At 42.8% G+C, this 24772-nt stretch overlaps 1 long non-coding RNA gene across 1 annotated transcript in view; it reads right to left on the bottom strand.

Annotated features, from left to right (window-relative positions):
- LOC122241316 overlaps nt 1–21033 on the bottom strand; it is a 97322-nt gene extending 76289 nt beyond the window's left edge. Inside the window, exon 1 of the long non-coding RNA XR_006221384.1 lies at nt 20920–21033. This is a non-coding gene — a long non-coding RNA (uncharacterized LOC122241316). The remainder of the gene's footprint in view (nt 1–20919) is intronic.
- Nucleotides 21034–24772: the final 3739 nt, after the last annotated feature.

Genomic DNA, 24772 nt, shown 5'->3' with positions numbered 1-24772 from the left:
TAAATAAACATTAAAAAAAATTAAAACAATAGAATGTAATTGGGTGTGGAATTGGAGACTCTAAGCAGAATACTCTAACTTTATAGTAGGAAAACAATAGATAAAATGGAAAATGGAGGAAATGCTATGTAAGCATGTTATACAAAAATAAGGAAACGGGGGGCCTAGGTAGCTCAGATAGTTAAGAATCCAACTTCAGCTCAGGTCATGATCTCATGGTTCGGTTTGTGAGTTTGAGCCCCATGTGGGGTTCTCTGCTATCAGCACAGAGCCTGCTTTGGATCCTCTGTCTCTCTCTCTCTCTGCTCTCTTCCCCTGCTTGCACTGTCTCTGTCTCTCCCTCTCTCAAAAATAAATAAATAAACATTTTTTAAAATATGGAAACAAGTTAAAAAATTATAACTGGTTACCTCTGAGGAGTGATAGGTTATTGGAGGTTGGCAGGGGTCGGGCAAGAGACTGTCATTTCTCTCCTAATCCTCACATTACCACCTTACTGTTTAACAGTGCCCGTAATTATTTTAAGCACAAAAGCAGCAGAGGCAGCATGGTATAGTTAGAATTATCTCAGTCGGAGGCTCTGTGTGCTCCTGAGATGAAGTACAAGTCAGATTGAGCAGGGAATATGGAGAGTCCTGTACCTCCCTGTGTCATAGATCTGTGAGAGCAAGAGAGGGGAATGGTCGGAGAGGAAAGAAGTGCAAAGCACAGGCACAAGAATCCGTCTTGGAGTCGGTCAGCTGGGAACTTCTAGGACTGAGTCAGCTTCTCTCTGAACTGTTCCCAAACAAAGCTGCTAGCTATAAAACCCAGGGTTCAGTGGATAAAAAGTATTATTGACAATAATGTAAAACACATGATGCAAAAGTGTCCAATCATAAGGGATGGCTTAAATAAAAATAGTATATCCATATATAGAATATCGGGCAGACATTTAAGAGGATGCTTAGAAGGCTATTAAATGACATAGAGAGGTATTTACAGTCTATTCAGTTTAAAGGGAGTAAAAGGAAGAAAAAAGGAAAGCATACAACAGCTTGTACACCATGCCTTTTTTGTCTAAAATTGCATATGCAGGGGCGCCTGAGTGGCTCAGCCAGTTAAGCAACTGACTTCAGCTTAGGTCATGATGTCACAGCTCATGAGTTCAAGCCCCGCGTCGGACTCTGTGCTGACAGCTCAGAGCCTGGAGCCTGCTTCAGATTCTGTGTCTCCCCCTCTTTCTACCCCTCCTCTGCTCATGCTCTGTCTCTCTCTGTCTCGAAAATAAATAAACATTAAAAATAGATAAATAAAATTGTATATGCAAAAGATAAAAACTATATGTACATACAGGTGCACAGGAAAAAAGACTGGAAGAATGCAACTGATAAGTAGTCATTTTTTTTCTGAGTAATATTTATTCTAGATTGTCTATATTTTTCAAATTAACTTATGTTGAGCATACATTCCTTTTGTAATAAGAATAAAACAATAAAGGTTGCTGCTGCTGTTTTAAATGTTTAATTAATAAAAGGAGTGGTACAATCTTGGCTACATCCCCCTCACTCACTCCTGCTTCTCACTCCCCACCCTACCACCACCTAGATGGAAGAGGACTACACTGTCTCCAGCAACAGAAGAATGAAGTATAGTGGTTAACTTCCCAGCCACCACTGCTCTGGGATAAACCATGTGTCACTGTCACCCTCACTCAATATGGCCATATGCAAAACCTCTCTTCATATTTCAACTTTCATTGCAATGCATTCAAATTCCTAAAGATTGGCACATAAAAAGAATATGACTATCATTTCTATTCATGTTGGCCAACCTCCTTCCCCCAGTAAAGCCTAAGGAATTGTCATGATACCAACATTTTTTTTTAGTAATACTCCAAATTTGGTTGTCTCCTTCTAAAGCTATCAGACAACAAACAGACATCCAAATGCAATGTGCCAAAATGCTGGTTTCTATGTTAAAACAGAACTCTCAGTGTGGTCAACATAGCAACTAAAAGGAGTTACTCCCTCTCCACTTGGGGCGGAATATAAACTAGTATAAACATTTTCTAAAACAACTTGGAATTATGTTTTTAAACTTCAAAAGCTGATCCAGTAATTTTTCTCCTGGGAATATAATCTAAGAAAACAATTAAAATGCAGAAAAAGAGAGACCTTGCAGCATCATGTATAATGCAGATCAGATAGTGTTTAATCGCAAGAGTGAGATATTAACACAGCTATTAAAAAACATGTTTTCAAATAATTTTAATAAAAACATAGGAAAATGCTTATGATATAAAGGTGGTTGATAAAAAGAATGCCAAATTGTATAATCTCAAATATTTAAACAAAATGCATAGCATGGAAGAAATGACTCAAAATGTTAAATATAATTTTCTTTGAATTATGTATAATTTCCATTCTCTTATCTAGACCTATTATGTTTTCTCAGTTGTGTACAGTGATAGTTAACAGGTTGAATCACATTCTCAAGTTCACACAAACTAGTGCCAATTTTTATTTAAATCATGAGTTCAGAGGTGTGCTCATAAACGAACTCTTTAAAAACCAAAACAGAACAGAAAAAACAAATAAAAAATACCTTGATTTGAAGCATTTGTGATTCCCATGGTGTAAATATTCCCAATGTGACCAAAGTCAAGCTATAAAAAGCCTGCCTCACATATGTGGACTGGGGCAGGGAAGAGGTGGACAAACACCAAGGGCAAAGGTGAAGCTAAGAGGAATTGAGAACGAGTTACTTACTCTAAGCACATCAGCCAACCCACACCCATACCCCTACTTCCAAGCTTCCCCGTCCACTGTTGGAATCCAGCTGATGAGGATCACTTTTGCCTGTAGCCTTGATAAAGTAAACTAGCCTAAGAGTAAGACATGTTCAGTCCCAAAGATAAATCTCAAAGCGCTAGAAGCTCCCAAAGCCAAGGCAAGCCTAAATGGGTCAAAAGCCGAAATCATCCCAGCTACAGCTAAGAGCAAATAGCAGAGTCGAGCATGTGGTAGAGAACAGCTGCCTCCAATTTTATTCAATCCCAGAGATAAGGGATGGTTTAAGCATGGGGTACCACACTTTACAGAACATTAGAATCACCTGAGGGTCTTGGTAAACAGATCACAGGGCCAAAAAAAATAAACATTAAAAACAATTTTTTTAAAAACACTTAACACAAAATTTAGGGGGTAGCCTAGTCACTGCCATAATTGTAAAGCAGTGAAGCAAATCATCTTTTGACATATCTGAAATAATTTCAGTGTGCTATGGAAATAGCTGTCATTTCTGCTGTTTATAGTCATAGGTCTGCTAATGCTATGTGGTTTGTCACCTACATTCATAATTAAAGGACATGCTAATTTTCAATTAGAGAAATTCAGAATTCTAAACATAAACTCCTCTGCAGGGGATCCATGGATCCCAGTTTAAGTCAGATTCAACAGGTCTAAATAAAACTTCATGCCACTCAAATTTACATCTTATTTTTCATATTCTTTTTTAAAATATGGCTGCACACAAGGCTTTCCTTGCCTTTTTTTTTTTTTTTTTTTCGATTGTAAAACTTGGAAGGAGTTATACTTGTGGTTCGGTAATTACCCTAGCTAGGATCTACCATATGAAGCACAAAACACTTACATTCATGTCTCAACAGGACTTGGCAAATGTCATAGATCCAACCTAATTTCTAAACAATATACAACATCATTGGGGCACCTGGGTGGCTCAGTCGGTTAAGCGTCCGACTTCATCTCAGGTCATGGTCTCCCGGTCCGTGGGTTCGTGCCCCGCGTCGGGCTCTGTGCTGACAGCTCAGAGTCTGGAGCCTGTTTCAGATTCTGTGTCTCCCTCTTTCTCTGACCCTCCCCTGTTCATGCTCTCTCTCTATCTCAAAAATAAATAAATGTTAAAAAAAAATTTTTTTAATAAAATAAAAAATAAAACAATATACAACATCACTGATTCAAAATAATCGTATTTTGACCCACAGGTCAAAATGATTCTCAGAATCATAAACTCAAAGATATCTTGCCTGTAGGGTACTGCACCAAATCAGATCCGGTACTAACTGCAAAACATTTTCGGCTCCTTTAGGACACATTCCATTTCATTCCCTAATGGGTCTTAATTAATGCCCTGTTTCCCCCACCCCCAGAAAAACCGTTCCACACAAAAAAAACTGTTCTCTCATTGTTCTCTGTCATAAGAGGCAAAGGTAGGAAAAAACGAACAAGCAGCATTTATTTTCTTCCCAGACTCCATCACTGCACAGAAACATAGTGAGATAACTGGAAGTTAAATGTCTACTTTTTGAAAGCTGTGGGCATCCCTGCGGAGCATGCAATACCAGCACATTCACGTTTTTTTCATCGCATTCCCCAAGCTCCTGCCCTTTCAAACATGTATGTAAATGAGGGGGCCCAAAGAGCTGTTAATGCAAATTTCTTTAAATGAGGATGCTGAAAACCAAAAGGCTGTTGGTGGCTTCAGAAAATATCTTGCAGGAAAATGCTGTGTCCATAGTGAGCTGCCGCCGCATGACCCTGGGAAAATTAACTTGTGAGGAGGGAAAAACAAAGAGTGGCGGCCTGTGCAAGGCACCTCAGTCAGTCTCAGGGCACAAAACCCAGCAGCTATGCTGGTGGGGAGGAAGATTTTGAAAGGGACTTAGGAGGGGCACTGATCCATTTTCAAGGACTTGAGGATTATTCTTTAACAGGAAAATGTCTCCAAACATCATGTTTAATAATTCATTAATAAATGTGTCAAAGGGTCTTTGTTGGAGGGATGAAATCCCACCACTTATCACTGGAAACAGAGCACTGGGCTAATTTTACTAGAAGGGCCTGAAACCAAAGGTTCACTAGGCTGGCCCCACAAGCCTATCCCCCAGCCCCCCACCTTGTACCCACCCCCACACCTCAAGGTTCTCCCCCTCCCTCCACCAGGAGGCTGTGGGCTGCAGGAAGCTGGTTCCCGGATTGGGATGCTCCAGTCTGCTGCTTCCAGCCTAGGCTTTCTCCTGCTCAGTAGAGGGACTGGGTTTTGTCACTATGTGGAATCTGTTGGGATTGTGCTTCTCCCTTCAAACACAATGCATTTTCCTATCAGCGAATTCTTAGATGAAGAAAGGGATTCTATGTAGCCAAGATCTTAAGAATGTGAGACAAGAGACTAGCAGAGTGGTGAAGCACACAAGCTTCCACTACTTAACTTCTCAGTGCCTCTGTTTCTCATTCCTGAAAGGTGGATAATAGCGCCTGCCTCACAGGGTGCGGAGAGCAATCCTGGGTCCGTGAAGGGCAGGCAGCTCAGCATCTATTTGGTGCATGGAAGGCACCAGTGGATTTTGCTACCTTTTAACACTGCCTGAAACACCAGAAAACACATAGTTTTGTGGGAAAATATTGATTTTGTGAACACGTATCGACTGGTTGCAAACTAAAGGGCTTTGTCCATTAGGAACAATTGATCATTTTTCCAAAAACCTGAATTGCTACCTTTCCAAAGTGGTACAAAAGGTGCAGAAACACTACTGGAGATCTACTACTGTGGCCTGAAACCATGGGCGGGCAGCTGGTGGCCTGAAATCCTAACACCGTCGCACATGAAGGGGGTGTGGAGAGTCCATGCCCAACACCATGGTCTTGCACATGAGCCACTATGTCCAGAAGCATCTCTTCATCCATGGTCAGCCAGCATAACCCAATCCAGAACTCAGCACGCCTAACTCACCCAGGAGTTCGTCAACAGCTCTGCAGTTCTCTCCAACTCTAAGGTGACTCTGATTCTCCTCTCTCTCCCCCCAAGTATGGTCCATCCGAGTTGCTGACAGCTCGAGATGCAATTTAAACCTATGAGTTGTCTTTGAGTTTATAGCCTATGGAAGGCATCTGAACTCAGAAGCTAGAACCAGAAACTAGAAGTCAGAGGTTTGCAGGAGAAAGTTTTTCCTGAGAATGGTCAGCATGCATTTATTATTAAGATCCCAGTAATTCTACTTACCTCTCGCAGTAGGTTTCACAGCTCCATTAATTTCAGTAAATGAAACCCTAAAAAGATCTAAGTGCAACCCCAGATTCTCGACTCCTGACAGCCTTTAAGAACAGCAAACCTCAGAAGACAAGTTACTTAGCACAGTTGGCCTTGACCACATGTGAGGTTTAAATTCACAAGCAGCCCAACCCACAACCCAAACACCAATGCACACCTGCCAACCTCTAAATTCACATACCAAAGTTCTTGCAAGTGCTTAGGGCCCCCTGCTCACATTCACATCTGCACACTGGTCTCAAAACATAAACACATCCAGCACCCTCTGCACACACAAACCCTAGATGCACATATACACACCACATTCAGAGTGCACATGTGCTCACACATGTGTGCATGAGTCTGCATCATATGTGATCCTGCTTCTGGCCCACTGTCCCCCTCCTGGGCCCTCTGGAACTGGAACATGGGCTGTCTCTAGTGATCTTATGTCTCTAATGCACTCAATTTCTCTTACTTCTCATGAGATCTGCAACCCAGATCTGAAACCATGGTCTAGCTTAAACTTCTAAAGAACCCAAAGTCTGACATTTCTCACCTGGTCAGAGACCCAACCTAACCAACCCAACCAGCCCAGTGTCCACACGCCCTCTTCTGCTGCTGCCACCTTGCTCACCAAGTTGCCTATGGGAGGGTGGGGTGGGGGGTGGGGAGTACATTTTACCACACAGGACAGTTCTGGAGATCATCAGAACATAAAACTTGCCCACTGGAGCCAGCTGCTCCATTCAATTAGCCTGGAATTCTGCATCTACAAAGTGGCTCTGAGTGACCTCATCACAGGACTACACAGCCACACTTTCTGGTAAGAATTCAAAGGTTAGGAATTTATGCCCCCAGACAGGCTCATCACCCCCACCAAAAAAAAAAAAAAAAAAAAAAAAAAAAAAAAAAAAAAAAAAAAAAAAAAGCCATAGGAATTGGCCCATCCTTGAATGTCTTGAACTGATTTCAGACACTGTGTTGTTGTTGTCGTTGTTCCCAGAGACCAGCCCAGCACTCTGACTCTCTCTTGGCATGTTCTTAAGACAGTAGAACAGCCATCAATAATAGCCAAGGACAGCCAGGAAGAATCTCTCCTGGCCTCCTCAGCTGCCCTCCAGAACTACTGACTAGGCAGAGTGGCCCTAAAGACACCCACTGCACATCCTTGCCTTGATCCTATCCTTATTTCCCACCATCAAGGTACGGCTCAGGCTGCTGCACATAACTAAGTTCTCCAAAAACAGAACCAACTGAAGTTTGGCCACTTTTTCCTGTTCAGGAAGGCTTTTCATGCAGTTTTGTTCTGTGAGTCCAGATAAGGGGGAGGGTAGAGGCAGAGAGGTGATCTTGGATGCCCACGGAGCACATTCATTTCCAATGACACGTCTGCTATCCACTCCTAAACCCACCCACAGAAGAAAACAGAGACTGGAGCCTGAATTCTACCAAACAGCCATGGGCATTTCACACACACAGGTGATTCACGCACCCCACAGACTGCACTGTCATCTTAATAGCCCATGACCTCATTTTAATTCAAATCCATCCATGGTTGTAAACAGCAAAAGGGACTTGGAGGGGCGCCTGGGTGGCTCAGTCGGTTGAGCCTCCGACTTGGGCTCAGGTCATGATCTCACCACTTGTGAGTTTGGGCTCCGAGTTGGGCTCTGTGCTGACAGCTCTGTGCTTTGGATTCTGTGTCTCCCTCTCTCTCTGCCCTGTTCATGCTCTGTCTCTCTCTTTCTCCCTCTCTCTCTCAAAAATAAATAAACCTAAAAAAAAAAAAAAAAAAGAACAAAAAGGACTTGGGAAAAGCAGTCCAATCCTGCTCCCTTTTCTTGTTCCTGACTCCAAGGAGGAAGAGGTGTCTGTGCTGGTGAGGGGCAGTGGGTCAGGTGAGCAGTTATCACCAGGACAAATGGATCACATCTCCAGACACACCTTAACCTCTAAGCGAAATGTAGGGACCCAGGAGAGACTCAGAACTGGTCACAAATAATGGATGAATACCTCACTGAATAATTAGAGACCACACTTTATTATCTGAGCTCAGAAATGATGACAATACTTTGTTTGTGTTGGTCACTGTACAGAATCTTACATGCAGCTATATACATACATAGACACATATATAAATTTTAATTGCCTATCTGTCTTGTGCCTTATTAAAAAAAAAGAATTTGAGGTGGCTATAAGCTATATACAACACCAAAGAATATTTTTTGAATGCTTAGTATATTCTTGAACGAGTGCAAGTGGGGGAAAAGCAGAGAGAAAGAGACAGAGGATCCAAATAGGGGTCTGCACTAACAGAGGCAAACCCGATGGTGGGGGGGGGCTCAAACCCACAAACTGCAAGATTATGTGCAGAACCAAAGTCGGACACTAAATCAACTGAGCCATCCAGGCACCCCAAGAATATTTTTAAAGTTTTTTTTTTTTTAACGTTTATTTATTTTTGAGACAGAGAGAGACAGAGCATGAACAGGGGAGGGGCAGAGAGAGAGGGAGACACAGAATCGGAAGCAGGCTCCAGGCTCTGAGCCATCAGCCCAGAGCCCGACGCGGGGCTCGAACTCACGGACAGCGAGATGGTGACCTGAGCTGAAGTTGGACGCTCAACCGACTGAGCCACCCAGGCGCCCCCCCAAGAATATTTTTAAAAAGAGTAATGAGACAACCCAAATGTCCATCCACTGATAAACAGATTTTTTTAATTGGTGTATCTATTAAAATGGAATATGGTTTAGCCATAAAAAGGAATGAAGCACTTGATACATGCTACAACATGGATGAGCCTTGAAAGCATTTGCCATGTGATGAGGCATAAATGGCCACATATATGTTTCCATTTATAGCAAATTTCCAGAATAGGAAAATCCATACAGACAGAAAGCAGATTAGTGGTTGCCAGTGGTTGTGGGGAAAGGGAAAGGGGAAGTGACCACTTAATGTATAAGGGGTTTCTTTTCAGGGTGACAAAACTGTTCTGGAATTAGATAGCAGTGATGGTTGCATAACATTGTGAATGTACCAAAAGCCACTGAGTTGAACACTTTAGAACAGTTAAGGGGCACCTGGGTGGCTCAGTGGTTAAGCATCTGACTCTTGACTTCAGCTCAGGTCATGATCTCACAGTTTCATGAGTTCGAGACCCACTTCTGGCTCTGCACTTACAGTACAGAGCCTGCTTGGGATCCTCTCTCCCAGTCTCTCTCCCCCCTGCCCCCCCACTCACACTAGCTCTTTATCTCTAAATAAATAAATAAATAAATAAATAAATAAATAAATAAAATGGTAAATTTTGTGTTGTGTGAATTTTACTTCCAAAAATTTTTTTGAATACTAATGAAGCATAAGAGAAAACAAAAAGCAAGAGATTAATATGGAAACTGGGAGTTAGAGTAGCGACTGTAACATGTGCAAACCACATTTTTTTAATGTTTGTTTATTTATTTTGAGAAAGAGAGAAAGAGCGAGCATGAGCAGGGGAAGGGCAGAAAGAGAGGGAAACAGAGGATCCAAAGCAGGCTCTGCACTGACAGCAGCGAGCCCGATGTGAGGCTCAAACTCAAGAACTGTAAGATCATGACCTGAGTCAGACACTTAACTGACTGAGCCACGCAGGCTCCCCAGCAGCAGCTGATTCTCAATGCAAGGTCCCAGTACTCTCTTCCCAGCTCTGAGCTAAGCCTAAACCCATGTGTACAACTGCGCTGGAAAGCTCCAACCAGAGGTCCCCAGGACACCTCAAACCCAACAGGCCCAACCTGGCCTATATCCCTCCACTGGAAGAACAGAACTGATTGAATCTCTAGACCTCTGTATTCTTTCTGTTCCTTCACTTAGTCTCTACCAGTGCTTCTTAAATGCCAAGAGGTAAAGGTTTGTATACACAAAATCAGGTAAACAGTACATTGGGGATTTAAGAGATCTATTAAGGGTAATTTCTACTCAGTTGATTTTTGCTACCTTTGAACTTCCGAAACTAACACACAGGTGATGTAACTCCTCTGTACTTACTTCTGTTCACAGCACTTATCACTTATAAATGAATTTTCCTCCTTTGCTAAACCCTGAATACAAGGCAAGGGCCTTCCCCCCCAGTCCTCTGGAAATAACTTGTTTCTATTCTCTGCTCTTTTTTCTACTGGGTGTGTCTTTTTCTTGTTGATTTATAAGTGCTCTTTACATATTATGGATACTGACTTGATAATTGGCATATACAGTGCTATTTTATCCTACTCTGTTTATTAATTTTAATGTTGTTTGTACCATTGTTCATTATATTACAGTTTTTGTTATTGTTGCTAATGCCATCATACCTGTCCATATTTTCATCCTTATATCTCTAGGTTCTATAAAAGTGCCTGGCACACAGACAATTCTCAATAAACACCTATGTATGGATTGAACAAAGTGAATAAGCAATTCTGTGCTGATGGGAGACTTCAAAACATCATTGGAGAAATTCTCATGTTTGAAAGTAGAAGTCTGGGGGAGGAGGGCCTTGCTAGTGTAACACTTAAGCATTGCTTTGAGATTTTTTTTCTCATGAGCTCATGGGCAGCTACTGCCCATCTTCTCTTTTCACATAGCCTCAGCTTCCAAGAAAGGTGAAGACTAGAATGCCCACTGTCTGTCACAACTCCAGTCTTTTCTCCCTGGACAACTTGTCCATGATTCCTCCATCAACTAAATAGAACAAATGAAATTACTCAGGTGGGGTAGAAGAGGCTGAGTGTCCTCCCTGCCTCCCAGTATCTTGGAAATCTAAAGAATTTTAGTTGGTACCACATAAACACATGCTGGAACCTGAATCTTAATTTCACAAGCAATATCTTTATTTCTCTCATTTTTCTTTCACTTCCTCTGGCCGGTCCTATCCTCTAACCTGATGGAAGCTTACTGAGGGAAATAAAAACCACCACCTTTACACACCCACAGCTTGCTCAGTTTCCAAAAATGGCTCCAGCAAGAGTATCATGCTAAGAATTGTATGCACACACTTTTAAACACTGGCTCTGTCCTTCACCAGCTATTGAATCCTGAAGTGACCCAACTGCACTATGCCTCAGTTTCTTCAACTGTAAAACCCTGTTTTACAGAGTTATATTGAGAAGATTATCTGAGTACAAATATATCTTGGGGCGCCTGGGTGGCTCAGTCGGTTGAGCGTCCGACTTCAGCTCAGGTCACGATCTCACGGTCCGTGAGTTCGAGCCCCGCGTCGGGCTCTGTGCTGACAGCTCAGAGCCTGGAGCCTGCTTCCGATTCTGTGTCTCCCTCTCTCTCTGTCCCTCCCCCATTCATGCTCTCTCTCTGTCTCAAAAATAAATAAATGTTAAAAAAAAAAAAATATATCTAGTCCTTGACAGTCCTGGAAAAGAAAAAACACTTGAAACTTTTGGATATTCCAAATACACACAGTTGTCTTGAGTCTTACCTGAAGGGAAAACTTTTGGTAGTGATTATGAAGTCTTCCATTCTAAGGAGAAGTGCTGATAGCTGAACACACACCTATACCCACAGGGCTAATTTGGCCATTGTTCTTCTTACTTAAAGAAGTTGTTATCATTGATTCTATTTCCTGGGGCTGATTTGAGACAAACTGGAACAAAATAAATGGTGTAGGATTTAACCTAGCCTAAACCAGGAAGGCTGACCAGACCTAGGGCCACCTGGTGGGGGGTGGGGTGGTGGAGGTGAGAGCTCTGGCTCAGTCAACAGCTGCTCTGCACTCAGGGCAAGTTACCATCCAGTGATACGCAATCAAATGCTAGAACATTCCAGATGTTCACCATGAGCCTGGATAGGGTTCCTGCTAAACGTCTGTGGTTATTTCACCCAATCCAAACCCCTTCCAGCTTTCCCCTGGGCTCCCTGGCCCTAAGGTTGTGGGGTGGGGAAGAATCCCAGCCAGATTTCAGCAGAGCATTTTTCTTCCCTGGGTCAAAAAAGGGTTTTTCTTTCAGGTTTATCCATTTTTCATTTAAAAGTTGATATTCAACTTAACACAGTGAAACCTTACTCCCCAGAGGAATAGAAAAGTAAGCCACCCAAATCCTATTCAATAGGGTAAATATTGGAATAAGATAAGCATCTCGGCTGCCTTAAAAAGACCATTGTATTCCGGCAAACTGCCATTTCCTTACCTAGAGGAAGGCTCTGAATTCAGAAAGCCTGAAGCTCCAATGAAGGGGCTGAGCTGTAGTAAAAGAAAGCTATTATTATAGTCACCATTTATCCAGCCCTGCCATGTGCCAAGTTCCAATCAAAAGCTTCATCCGCTAAGTTTATCTTTTTAGCAACCCTTCAGGGTTGGTATCTCTATCCCCATTTCTTGGAGCACTCTCTCTTGACCCGTTTTCACCAAGACTGCATAGCCACCTCCCTCCCGTGCCCCAGTTAGACGGATGGGCCAATAATACTATCTTGGTTCCATTCTTCTGGACTTATAACATGGTCTTAGGCAAGTGGTACCTCCTTTAGCATCATTCTTTCCATCTCTGCCTCTGAATTTTCCACCTTCTTCCTGGGATAATGTGTAAAACAACAGGAACACTAGAGGCTGCTCTTTACTGACTAACCTACCACTGATTCTACACACTGTATATGTGTTATATAATTTAATCCTATAAATTCAATACTATTATTAGCTGTATTTTACAGAGGCATGGGAGGTTAACAAACTTGCCTAACCCATTGACTCAGAATCCTGTGTTTTGTTTTGTTTTTTCTCTCTTAAGTTTATTTATTTATTCAGAGAGAGAATGCTAGCGGGGCAGGGACAGAAAGAGGGGGAAAGAGAGAATCCCAAGCAGGTCCCACACTGACAGCATGCAGCCAGGCACGGAGCCCAAACCCCACGAAACCATGAGATCATGACCTGAGGCCAGATCAAGAATCAGATGCCCAACCGTCAGAGCCACCCAGGAGCCCCCAGAATCCTGTGTTTTTGAGCAAAGTCTAGGCCAGACAACAGTTTGAAAGAACAGAAAGCCTGCCTTGACTTCTTTAAGACAAAGTCTGCACCCATGAAAGTTCAGGCTGACATTTTTCCCAAAGGGCCTGTCAGTCTGCAGGTGTTGATCAGGCTTTGTTCCAAACTAAGGGAAGCGCTTAGAAAATCTCAAGACGTTAAAAAAAAGCCATTGATCCCAGAAAGTCACTGAAAATTCCAGAAGTTTCCTTTGGGTGCAAAGAGCAAGAGAGAGCCCTCTGTTTTAAAAAAAAAAAAAAAAAAAGTAGAAAAGTCTTTGATTTCACTTGACTCAGGATAGCATGAAGGGGCTTCCCCGAAATCCCTGGGTGTTTGTAAGCCCTAGTACAGAGCCTAGTCTTGAAAGGCCCACTGCGATGTAAGTTTTCTCTCTGAAATGTGAAAGGACAGCCTAAGGACGTCACATTAGGTGGTCACAGGTTGATTTTCTGTCTGTGGGGGTTGGGTTGGTGGGTTTTGTTTGTTCTGGATTTTAAATTTCTCCTGAAGTTTGTGTTTCTAGATGACTATCTCCTGAGCAGTCAAGCAAATGGACAAACACATTAGAGCAAAAACAAACATTTACATAGGCAGGGAAGTTCTTTCTCCCAAGTCCTAATTCACAGGACTGTATCCATTTAGGGATTAAAACAAGCTGGCTTTTTTTTTTTTTTTTTTTTTCCTTGAGGAGAGTGGATTCTTTCCAGAATTCCCATACTTTAGAGAGCAGGAACAAACTTTAATGACAGGATTCTTTCTTCTCTTTCCACAAATGAAAACCCAATTCAGATGAGCAATGCACATTGTAACTATTTGCAGCCTCATCATGCTCCAGCAAATGAATCCCAACAATTAGCCTCTTCTTTTCCATTAGACCATGTCCTTGAATTCCAGAAAGCTAGTATGAGAGCCAACCATCTATATATACATATAATTGTTTTAAAATTAATCTAGTGAGCTCTAGCCAGTCACTACTCTGGGAGATTAATTATTCCTTCTTCTCTTAAATCCAAGCAGCCCATGTAGATATAAAATTATGGAAAGTTTATGCTAAAATGCTCCTTGGGGATCATCTAGTCCAGGGTTTTCAAACTGAACCATTAGGGGTCAGGAAGTCAATATAAAGGGTTATGATCAGCATTCTTTAAAAATAGAAAACACAGAGAATTTCACATAGTAAGGGTAATTATTTTTTCATAAAAGTATTATCTCAGTTATATACATAGGTCTGAGGGTCACGACATAAAACTGTGGACACTTTTTTCTTTTTCTTAAGAGAGAGCAAGCAGGGGAGGAGTAGAGAGAGGAAGAGAGAGAATCTCAAGCAGGCTCCCCACTGTTAGCACAGAGCCCCGTGTGGGACTCAAACTCAAAAACAGTGAAATCATGACTTGACCTGAAATCAAGAGTTGGACGCCTAACTGACTGAACCATTCAGGCACCCCGACATTTCTTACTATGGTTCCTGGCCTAAAAAGTTTGAACACCGTTGACCAATCTTCTGCTTTTACAGATGGGGAAGATGAGGCCCCAGGAGGGAAAAATGACTTACCCAGGGTTCTGCTGCAGACCAGGGTGGGATCCAGTCCTTCTCCATTCCCTCCCTAACACACTGACTCCCTCCCAGCACCCTCCCACTGGTCAGCACACAACTCAGGCAGAATTCCCCTTAAGGGCCCAATAGCACCTATTCTTTTTGTCACCCCACAGCACTGAGTACAGTGCAGAGCTCCTGGTAGGTATTGAATATTCACTTGGTGAATCACTGAGGTGGGCAGAAGATGGCTCAGGGAATAAAAATGGTAAGAAAATGCCCTGAAGAGGTAACTGGTGGCTCAGTTGGTTAAGCCAACTCTTGGTTTTGGCTCAGGTCATGATCTCACACTTTGTGAGTTCAAGCCCTGCATGGGGCTCTGTGCTGACAGTGCAGAACCTGCTTGGGATTCTCTGTCTCCCTCTCTCTCTGCCCTTCCCCCATTTGCACCAATATGTGTGCATGCTCTCTCTCTCTCTCTCTCTCTCTTTCTTTCAAGATAAATAAATAAACATTGAAAATGCCCAGAAAAGGAGAAGAGCTCCATGGGAAGGGCCACCATGTTTGTGGGTTCCTGAACACTATTGACAATGATCCCAACAATAACCATCTACCAGCTATGTCCTCCCAGGTAGATGGGCTAAGCTTTAAGAATAAAATACCTCATTCAATCCTCACAAGAAGCTGGTGGGATGCTATTATCCAGGACCTACAGAGGTTTGGGAACTTGGCCAAGGTCATTTGGTTAGTCAAGATTCACCCTTAAACAGTTGGGCTTTCAGACTCCACACTCTTAACCCTCCCCTCCACTCCTCCTTCTGAGAAATGGCAGACACACACACACACACAATGTCAGCTTTTGCAACAATGATTAGGTGCTTACTCAACTTGCTGCAAGACTGAATGAGTAGACAAAGGAAGAGGACCTACTCTAGCTTGCTGAGAGGCTAACGGCTGAAGTAGAGAACTGCTAGAGCAGGTCTGGCCTGGATAAACAAGCTAGCACAGGAGAAACCTTTTTCAAAAGGGGGAGCAGATGCCCCTGGAACGCAGATTGGAGGAGACTTTTCCACCTCTCCTTCCACCCTCCTATTGCTGCCCTCTGTGCCTGCCATTGCTGACAGAGCCAAAAGGAGCAACCACATCCTCAGTCTAGGGGCCTGGAATATGGGTTTATAAGCCGGAGAAGAAGTGTGATGGGCCTATTCCCTAAACCAATGCTTCTCCAAATTTCCTGTTTAAAAAAAAAAAAAAAAATTAATGTGAGTTTGAGCCGTGGAAGAAAATAACTCTGCTTTTCATCAGCTTGGACTCCAGGGGCTCTCAAAGGCAGAGTGTCAAGTTAAAACATACAGCTAAAATAAAGAGGGAAAAGAAAAGAAAAGCCTGTCTCTGGGAGCCTTTTCTTTCTATTCTTCACTGTCAAGGAGGCAAATCTGGTTTGATTATTCTTTTTTCTACTCCCCTTAAGAAATTCTCAATATGATTGGCAAGAAGTCAGGAATAACAAGATAGTGCAGTGATGTAAATGCCTGTGGAAACAGTGGGTTCTTTGTGCTGATCTTGTCTATGAAGTCACAAAGTGGGGAGAAAAGCTGGGATCTGGGCTTTGATGCAGAGCCCTCGCATGTAAAATTTACAGTATCCTTCCTATCGGAAATGCTTAAATACTTTCCCTACAGGTATTTACAATCTGTCTCAACATTTGGCTGACTCCTGGCGATTTTCTCCCTTCATTCACATTAACTACTTAAAGGAAAACCCCAGGGCAGCATTAGAGTAGCACATTAAATTAAAACAAAGGATAAATCACCAAAGAAACATTGGAGGGTCTGGAACACAATCTTCCTCTGAGAGAAAACAAAACAAAACAAAACAAAAACCCAAAACCATTATTCTTCACAAATAGAAAACAATGACAAGGTACTGACAAGGATCTAGAAAGTGGAGAAAACTAGTTCAGGCAAAACTGCATTTGAAACCACAATACTCTTCTCTTTCAAACTCCCAAAGCTCTGATATTCCACTGCCCTATGCCATTTCCCGTGTAGAGTCCCTTTAATAATCATAATAGACAAAATCCTTCCCTGTGTCTAACTTAATCTTTCTAACTGCAGTTTAATTTGAATTGTCTTATGTCTTGTTCCCAATAGAAAGAGAAGCACTATGTATATACATCTTACCATCTCCCAAGCTTCTGGGAAACTTGCCTGGAAGTAGCCCCAAGACTCATGTTTTATCTTATGAATTGTATACGCCATACCAGTGTTATCCATGTTTGTTTTCATATGAAAGTACTATTTGAGCTGTCATCAAATTAAATGGATCCACTAGGAAAATAGCACTGTGTTTATCCAATTTCTGGGAGGACACCCAGCTCACCGGCCTGCATCCCCATTAATAAACCCAGCTCTGGGGCGCCTGGGTGGCTCAGTCGGTTGAGCGTCCGACTTCGGCTCAGGTCACGATCTCACAGTCCGTGAGTTCGAGCCCCGCGTCAGGCTCTGGGCTGACAGCTTGGATCCTGGAGCCTGCTTTGGATTCTGTGTCTCCCTCTCTCTCTCTGCCTCTCCCCTGCTCATGCTCTGTCTCTCTCCGTCTCAAAAATAAATAAAAACATTAAAAAAATAAATAAAAAATTAAAAAAATAAACCCAGCTCTGAATAAGGTCTCTATTCTTTACAATGGTTTTGGCTGCAAGGAACAACACATCTAATTTAAAGCAGCCTAAACAGTGATGAAAATGTATTACTGTACATAAAATATTCCGGAGGTGGATGGTAGGAGGTTGTTTCAGTGCCTCAAAAATGTCATCAAGGACCCAGGTTCCTGGCAGCTTTCCATGCCCCCCCAGGATTGGCATGCTGGCTAGATCCTTTGGCTTGTCCCATCATGGGCACAAGATGGGTGTCATGGTGATGGCAATCTAAATGAACACCCCAGCATCTGACTGAAGAAAACGAATGCTTCCTCTCATGAATCATGCTTGATTAAGGAAGAAATGTTTCCCAAAGTTCCCCCAAGAAACTTTCCCTCAAGCCCCATTGGCCATAATTGAACCACATGCCTACTGTAGGTTGAATGTTTATGAACCCCCAAAACTCCTTTGTTGAAACTCTAACCCCCACAGTGATGGTACTAGGAGGCGGGGCCTTTGGGACATGATTGGGTTAAGGCACAGCCCTCATGAATGGGATTACTGATCTTGTAAAAGTGGCCTAAGAAAGCTGCATCCCCACCATCAACCCCATTCATCATGGGAGCATACAGTGAGAAGGCACCATCTCTGAGGAAGCGAGCTCTCACCATATGTCAGATCTGCCAGTGCCATGATCTTAAACTTCCCAGCTTCTAGGACTGTGAGAAATGAATGTCTGTTGTTTATAAGCCACCCAGTCTATGGTAATCTGTTATAGTAGCCCGAATAGACTAAGATAGTGCCTAACCCTTAGTTGTAAGGAAGACTGGAAAATGGAAAATCTGACATTGTCAAAAGCTTATAGTAAAAGTAACTTTGGCCAGCAAGGAAGTAGATGAAGTAGGGGCCTCATAACTCCCCACTGGACAGGCAAACCAAAGGATCTACCACAGAGCCCTGATCCCATTGGCCCAGTCCTCATGATGGGGAAGGGAGCTAGGTACAACCACTTTGAAGAAGTGTTTCAAGGGACCCAGGCAAGTAGCCCTAGGAACTGTGGTTTTCTTATTTTTATAGCATTTTATTCCCTTCTTTCAGTCCTTTCTGACCCACTACTTCTATCTTCCTGTACCCCTTCTCTGCCTAGCACTATGGTCACAAAGTTCCTAGAACAACTAAGGTTCCCTCATCTGCCACTGGATCTAGGCCTAGTTTCATTGGTACAGGCTTTGTTCCAAATCAAGGTCACAAACTCAAATGCCTCCATATGCATATTCTATACACATATATTTTCTTACCATAAAAAAAAGGGGGGGAAAGTTCAAGAATAAATAACAAATGACATTTAACCTCAGTGTTGGGGATCAACAGGGAATGGTGGGGGTGGGGGGGATAATGAACAGACAAATCACACATCCCCTTCTAATGAGGATAGTAAAATGTCAACATATAGGAATACAGACATAGGATTGCCAGATAATCCTACTTTTCTACAGAAGTCAGAAATCAAGATTATTTTTTACAAAAGTATATAAATGTTGGCTCAGTTGTTTTTTTTTTTTAATAATGTGCAAGCCAAACCCAAATGCACATCTCCGTTCAAGAACTTGCCCTCCATTCTTCCATCAAAGCGTCTTTCTCCCTACTGGACTTGCTAGGTCTGGCAAAGCCATCTCTTCACATTATGGCTTTTCTTGACTACTGACCCTCCCCATGACCCAATTCTTCATTCTTGGATAACTGCAGTCCATATTCTTTCTGGCCACCAAGGAATTCTCAGGACTTCACCATCCCTGTTGACAACACATCAGACCTCTTGACCCCATAGTCCCTGCATCACAGCCTCATTTTACATTGGTATTTCTGGGCTGTTTCCCTGGTGAGTACACAGCTGAGGCCTTTCCCTTCTGACTGCACTCTTCCACTCCACTGTGCCATCAGCTCTTTGCCGTCACCAAGACCTTTCTGGACTTGACCCCTCTGCCTTCCCCTTGTGCAGCTGTCAGCAGTGCAGACCACAGGAAAAACCTATTCCCCATCCTTCTGTAACCACCTGCTTGTTCCAAACACCAGACCCCAGCCCTGGATCCCCTCATCCAGTTCTGTGTTCTCTAGTTCTGATCCTGGGCTGAGGATGTTGCTGGGCATCACCAGACACCATGGACTTGGTCCACTATTAATCCATTCTGTCTTACTTTCCACTGAGCCCTTACCTTTTGTTACTACTACTATTCCACAGTGGCCCCTCCAAACATTGTGTCCCTCTCATTGAGTCGTCAGGCTATTCAAAATCCCCACTGTCAGCAGATAATGCCAATGACAATGATATGCAGTGGGTTCTTTATTAAGAACCTGCATGTTCTGGGTATTTTACAATATGTCATTGAGTCAGCTCTTCAAATTAGATACCATCCCCATTTATAGATGTAGTAACTGTCATGTCATCGGAAATACACAGATTGCCTAAGATCAGATGGCTAGTTTCCCAGAAAGGAACACATCTATGCTACTTGGCTCCAAAGCCTCACCCTTTACCCTTTAACCCACTGAACTAATTCTGCCAGTCTCCTCTCTTCCCTGGATTGTCTCTCTCAGCCCACATGATTTCTCCCTTCCCTTGTATCTCAAAGGAAGAGTGGTCCCTCCTACCTGGAGCTAGCAGCCACTCTATGCCCATAATTGCCTCTTCTGTACTCCCTTTCCATCTTCTAATGGTTCTTGGATTTTTCAATTTCTTCCTCTCTCCACAACACTGCCCTAAGTCCCTCCCCACTATATACTTCCCCTTTGTCACAGCCAGGAATGGAGCTCCATGTCCCTGAAAAGCCTTCACTTATTTCCACACCCTTCTCTGCTATGTTTCTCCTTCAATGTCATCATCAATCTAGCCAGTTCCTAAACTAATTCAAGCCAAAGTGTTAATGGATGTTATCCCTTTTAAAAACTGGAATAGAAGCCGTTGAAAGTTTACCCACAGAAAGAACAATTTTAGGAGAAGGAAAGTTTAAGGATATGATTTTTGAGTTAAGAGATAATAGACTAAATGAGTGGGACCATGGCACCTCTTCTATGGGGGGGGAGGGAACCCCGCTGGACCACACATAAAGGACTCATCCCAGTTTCTTCCCAACATGCCTCAGAATTTGATCTTCACAACAACCTATTTGAAATAAGTATCATGAGCCCTTCTTTTCAGCTAAGGAAAGTAAGGGCCAGAGAGGTTAAGAAACTTGCCCAAAGTCACACAGGCCAGTAGCCTAATATAGCTGGGATTTAAATCTGGGTCACCTGACTCCCCAGCCCCTGATCTTTTCATAAGACAAGAAGGTCAGGGTTGTACAATTGCAAATGCTAAAACAGACACACAGGACAGAGCACTACACCCCTCTCTTCTAAGTTTTCCACGTGACTCCTAGCATCCCCTCCTTCCCAGAGCAGCCTCAGAGGACAAATGACTGCCATTTACGGGTATGACTGGAGTTTGTATTCTCCTCCAGATTTCTATCTTCCTTCCCAGATACCAACCCTTCTAGGTGGTAGCTAGTTCTTTAAGTACTGGAAGATAGAAAGGCCCGTGGCTAAGGACCTAAAAGAATGTGGCTAGTATGATTCAGTCTGAGAGAAGACAGATGCCTTACGTGTTGTGCGGGCTATAGAAGCCCACGAAAAATGTTTGTTCTGAGGGACTATTTGAGCACATTTTTACATGGGTCTAACTTTTGAAAATCCTACCTGCCAAAGGGCAAACAAATGATCCAGGGTTCATTTAGCCCATGTGATGGTTAAGATTGCTAGAGCTAAGTCAGGAATCCTCTAAGGAAGCTCTTTTTAAATGTCCAGGTAGCAATTCAGCAGAATCTGTTTTCATGCAGCCTGAAAAACAGAAAGTCAAAAATGTTCTTAGCGTCAGTACATGGGTTTTTTATGCTAAAAGCAGAGGCAGATCTGACAGGTGTTGGAGCAAAAGCTCCTATTTCAAGTTCATACAGATAACATCTTCAGATAACACAGAGGTAAGAAACCTAGGATACCTTCTCTGAAATAATTGCTACTGCGAAGCCTGGGGCTATTAAAAAGAGAAGAGGAAGAAGAAAGAAAAGACTCTCAATTGCACCAGCAAACTTTCAAGGCTCCTGCTGCCTGGTCTGGAGCCTTTGTTAGGAGGCTCATTGTTAAACAGGACAGCTACCAGAGCAAAGGAACCTCTGTCGGAATTCAGCTTCCATTGAGAGGTTATCAGCAGCTATTGTTTTGATGTTTCATTTGCAATGTTCAGGGGAGGAAACAGCCCTCACGTTTATGGCACCAATTCATTAGACATATTGGCTGGCTTCTTTCCCTGGGCTCCGGAATGATTTGCCATTTATGAAATGTCCTCTCTTCCAACTGTGCAAATGCCAAGTTATTCATTTGAAGTTCATGGCCCCTTTTCCCTCTTTATGTTCCCAGCTCTCTCCCTCTCCCACAAGTCACTCAGCGGCCAGGCAGGAAAAACTCCAGTGAACCCAGCGCAATCGGCAGAGGCATCAGACTTCCCAAACTTCCTCCTCTCCAATAAACGAGGTCTAACTGTTAGAGCAAATAACCCAAAGCTGCTTGCTCCCCCCAACCCCCAGCCCTCTCACAGCCCGGTTCCTCTCCCATTCCCATATTAAGGAAACAATGAAGCGAACACACCAGGATATTCTGGGGCGGACAGCGATCTCCAGCAATAAATTACTTCCTCACTTAGTGACTTTTATGGGTCAGGGAAACCATATGGCCCATGCAGCCGGCTCCAGGTCAACTCCAGCAAATTTGATGCTCATTTGTCTCACCCTGATCATATTAAAAGACTGTGGGGTGCCCAATCCTAAAGTTTTCCATCACCCCTACTCTCCAAATGCATGCAATTCACTCTCAATGACCGAGCTGCCTTCTTTTCTTGCTCTGTTCTCCCCCTTCTCAGCCTACTGGCTGACTTATGCTTAGCTGCTGGTATCTGGTTCTCCCTCAGCCAGCATCTTTCCAGGGCAGCCTGGTAGGGGGAATAATATTCCTTTAGGATTTATTGCCCTGACTGATGTACTTCTCTACATCTTTATCCTGCCTTTTCATCATCTTGGTGACAGAATTATGTAATATATGTTGCCTCTAGTACTAATTTGCCAAATTAGGCAGGGAGAGGCTGACCTGGGTCCACTTACCCCTGTTCTCACTTTGGTGCTGTGGGTGTCTTGGGAGGCCACCCCTTTGTGACACGGCATTGAGTAGGGCATCACTTCCAAGCCCACTGCCACTCAGAATGCTCTTAGGTTGTGTTTCTCAAAGTGGGGGCCCCAGAATCCCCCCAATGGGCAGCTGTGAGGGATGCATAGGATGGGTGGACCCACATGAAGCCCCAGAATAAACCAGCCATTTCCTACTGGCATGTCAGGTAGAAAGAAGAGGGCTGAAAGTAATTTAACTGATAGGTAATTCAAAACATCTTCATATTAAAATAGCCTGAATTTAGCATACACTGGAAAGCAAAAACTTGGTCAGTTTAGACAAATTGATTTCTCATTTGCAGGAGGCCACTGTGGGTCACCATCCTCCCCTAGACTCCCACCCTCAGGATAATTTCCCCTCTTCTGTTCCCAGAAGTATTTTAGTGAAAAGTATGAGAATTGGGCTAGGTGGAGATTCTGAATGCTATTTACAAAAATAATAATAGTTATTACTGCTTTCTCTGAGATGATTTTTCCTCAAGCAATGTTATCATTATATTTCTGTGCATGGATTAATAATAATAATTAAGTTTCTGCTGTGTGCCATCTCAAAGAAGGTATTATTATTCCATTTGACATTTTACAGATGAGCAAACTAAAACCCAGAGAAATTAAATGATTTGCCCAAAGTCTTTTAATCAGTAACTGGAAGAAGCAGGATACGAACTCGTATTATCTGGTCCCCAAAACTACTTCTTATTGCAGTACAAAAGAAAATGACCAAACTTTAAAAAGAAATAAATGAAAATCTTGAATCTCCAAAAATTTCAGTATTAAAAATTACAATCTACAATTTATTGAGCACTGACCATGTGCTAGAAATTATTTTAAGCATTTTATATATCTCATATAGTCACAACAACTTTTGGAATTAGGGACTATTATACTCACTTTGTAGGTGAAGAAGCTGAGGCAGAGAGTTAACAGTTTATGAGGAAAGGAACCACATCTATCTTGTTCATTCTTTTTTTTTTTTTTTTTAATTTTTTTAATGTTTATTTATTTTTGAGGCAGAGAGAGACAGAGCATGAGCAGGGAAGGGGCAAAGAGAGAGGGAGACACAGAATGTGAAGCAGGCTCCAGGCTCTGAGCCGTCAGCACAGAGCCCGATGCGGGGCTCGAACTCACGGACTGTGAGATCATGACCTGAGCCGAAGTCAGACGCTCAACCGACTGAGCCACCCAGGCGCCCCTTGTTCATTCTTTTATCATAATATTATCCTGGCATATAGTAGGCAATGGTTGAGTGAATTAATTGAATGTTATAGTTACAAAATACCTAACTGAATATTAATGAGGGCAATGGGGGTAGATCAACCATTTTGTTTATCTTGTTCATAATTTGATCACTAGTATCTACCATAGTTTTGGTACATTAGTTGAATGAATAAACTAAATCTTATATTCACATAATATTAAATTTACTATTAATATATTGAATATGTGACATCAACCTGTTTAGTATTAGGTACCTATATAGGGTGACGTATTAGTCAGGACTTTCTGGTTGCAAATGACAGAAATCATTACAAACTACGATAAGAGGGAAAAAAAAAAGACAAAGTAAGGAAAGAAGGAAGAAATTGGCACATGGAACTACAAAGTTCAGAGCTGGACTTCAGGTAAGACTGTATCCAGGAGCTCCATCAAAAGCACTTAATAGTTCAATTTTCCTTTCACAGACTCTTCCACATGGTGGCAAGACCCTGTTGGTCATATCATCCTTAAAGCTAATGCTGACAGAGAAAAGTGACTCTTTCCATTTCCAGCACAAGTTCCAGAAAGAACTCAGATTACACCAGCTGGAGTCACAAGTCCGTCCTTGAACTAATCACTGAAGCTAGGAAAATGGTGTTCTGATTAGAGAGGCCTCTCTCCTCTGGAAGAGAGAGAAAGGCCACTTTCCTTCCCAAGCTATGTGGAATAGGTTCCCTCTAAAAAACAAGTTTTGGGGGGCGCCTGGGTGGCTTAGTCAGTTAAGTGTCTGACGTTAGCTCAGGTCATGATCTTGCAGTTCATGAGTTTGAGCCCCATGTGGGGCTCTGTGCTGACAGCTCAGAGCCTGGAGCCTGCCTCAGATTCTGCTTCTCCCTCTCTCTCTGCCCCTCCCCCATTGCGCGTGCGCGCGCGCTCCCTCTCTCTCTCTCTCTCTCTCTCTCTCAAAAATAAGCATTAAAAAAGTTTTAAAACAAGTTTTGGTTTTTAGATGAAATGGGAAAGGGGAACCATGTTGGGCAAAAGCTCTGGCTGCCATATTGGCAAGAAAACCCATGACTTTCCCTCATGGGTTCTGGCCCCAAGAGTGAGACTCCCGAATCTACAGATTTCTTCCTATT

This window comes from Panthera tigris, chromosome C1 (genome assembly GCF_018350195.1).
Source record: "Panthera tigris isolate Pti1 chromosome C1, P.tigris_Pti1_mat1.1, whole genome shotgun sequence".
Classification (NCBI taxonomy): Eukaryota; Metazoa; Chordata; class Mammalia; order Carnivora; family Felidae; genus Panthera; species Panthera tigris.
Note: the sequence above shows the minus strand (reverse complement) of the source record. Positions and strands in the feature narration are given on the sequence as shown.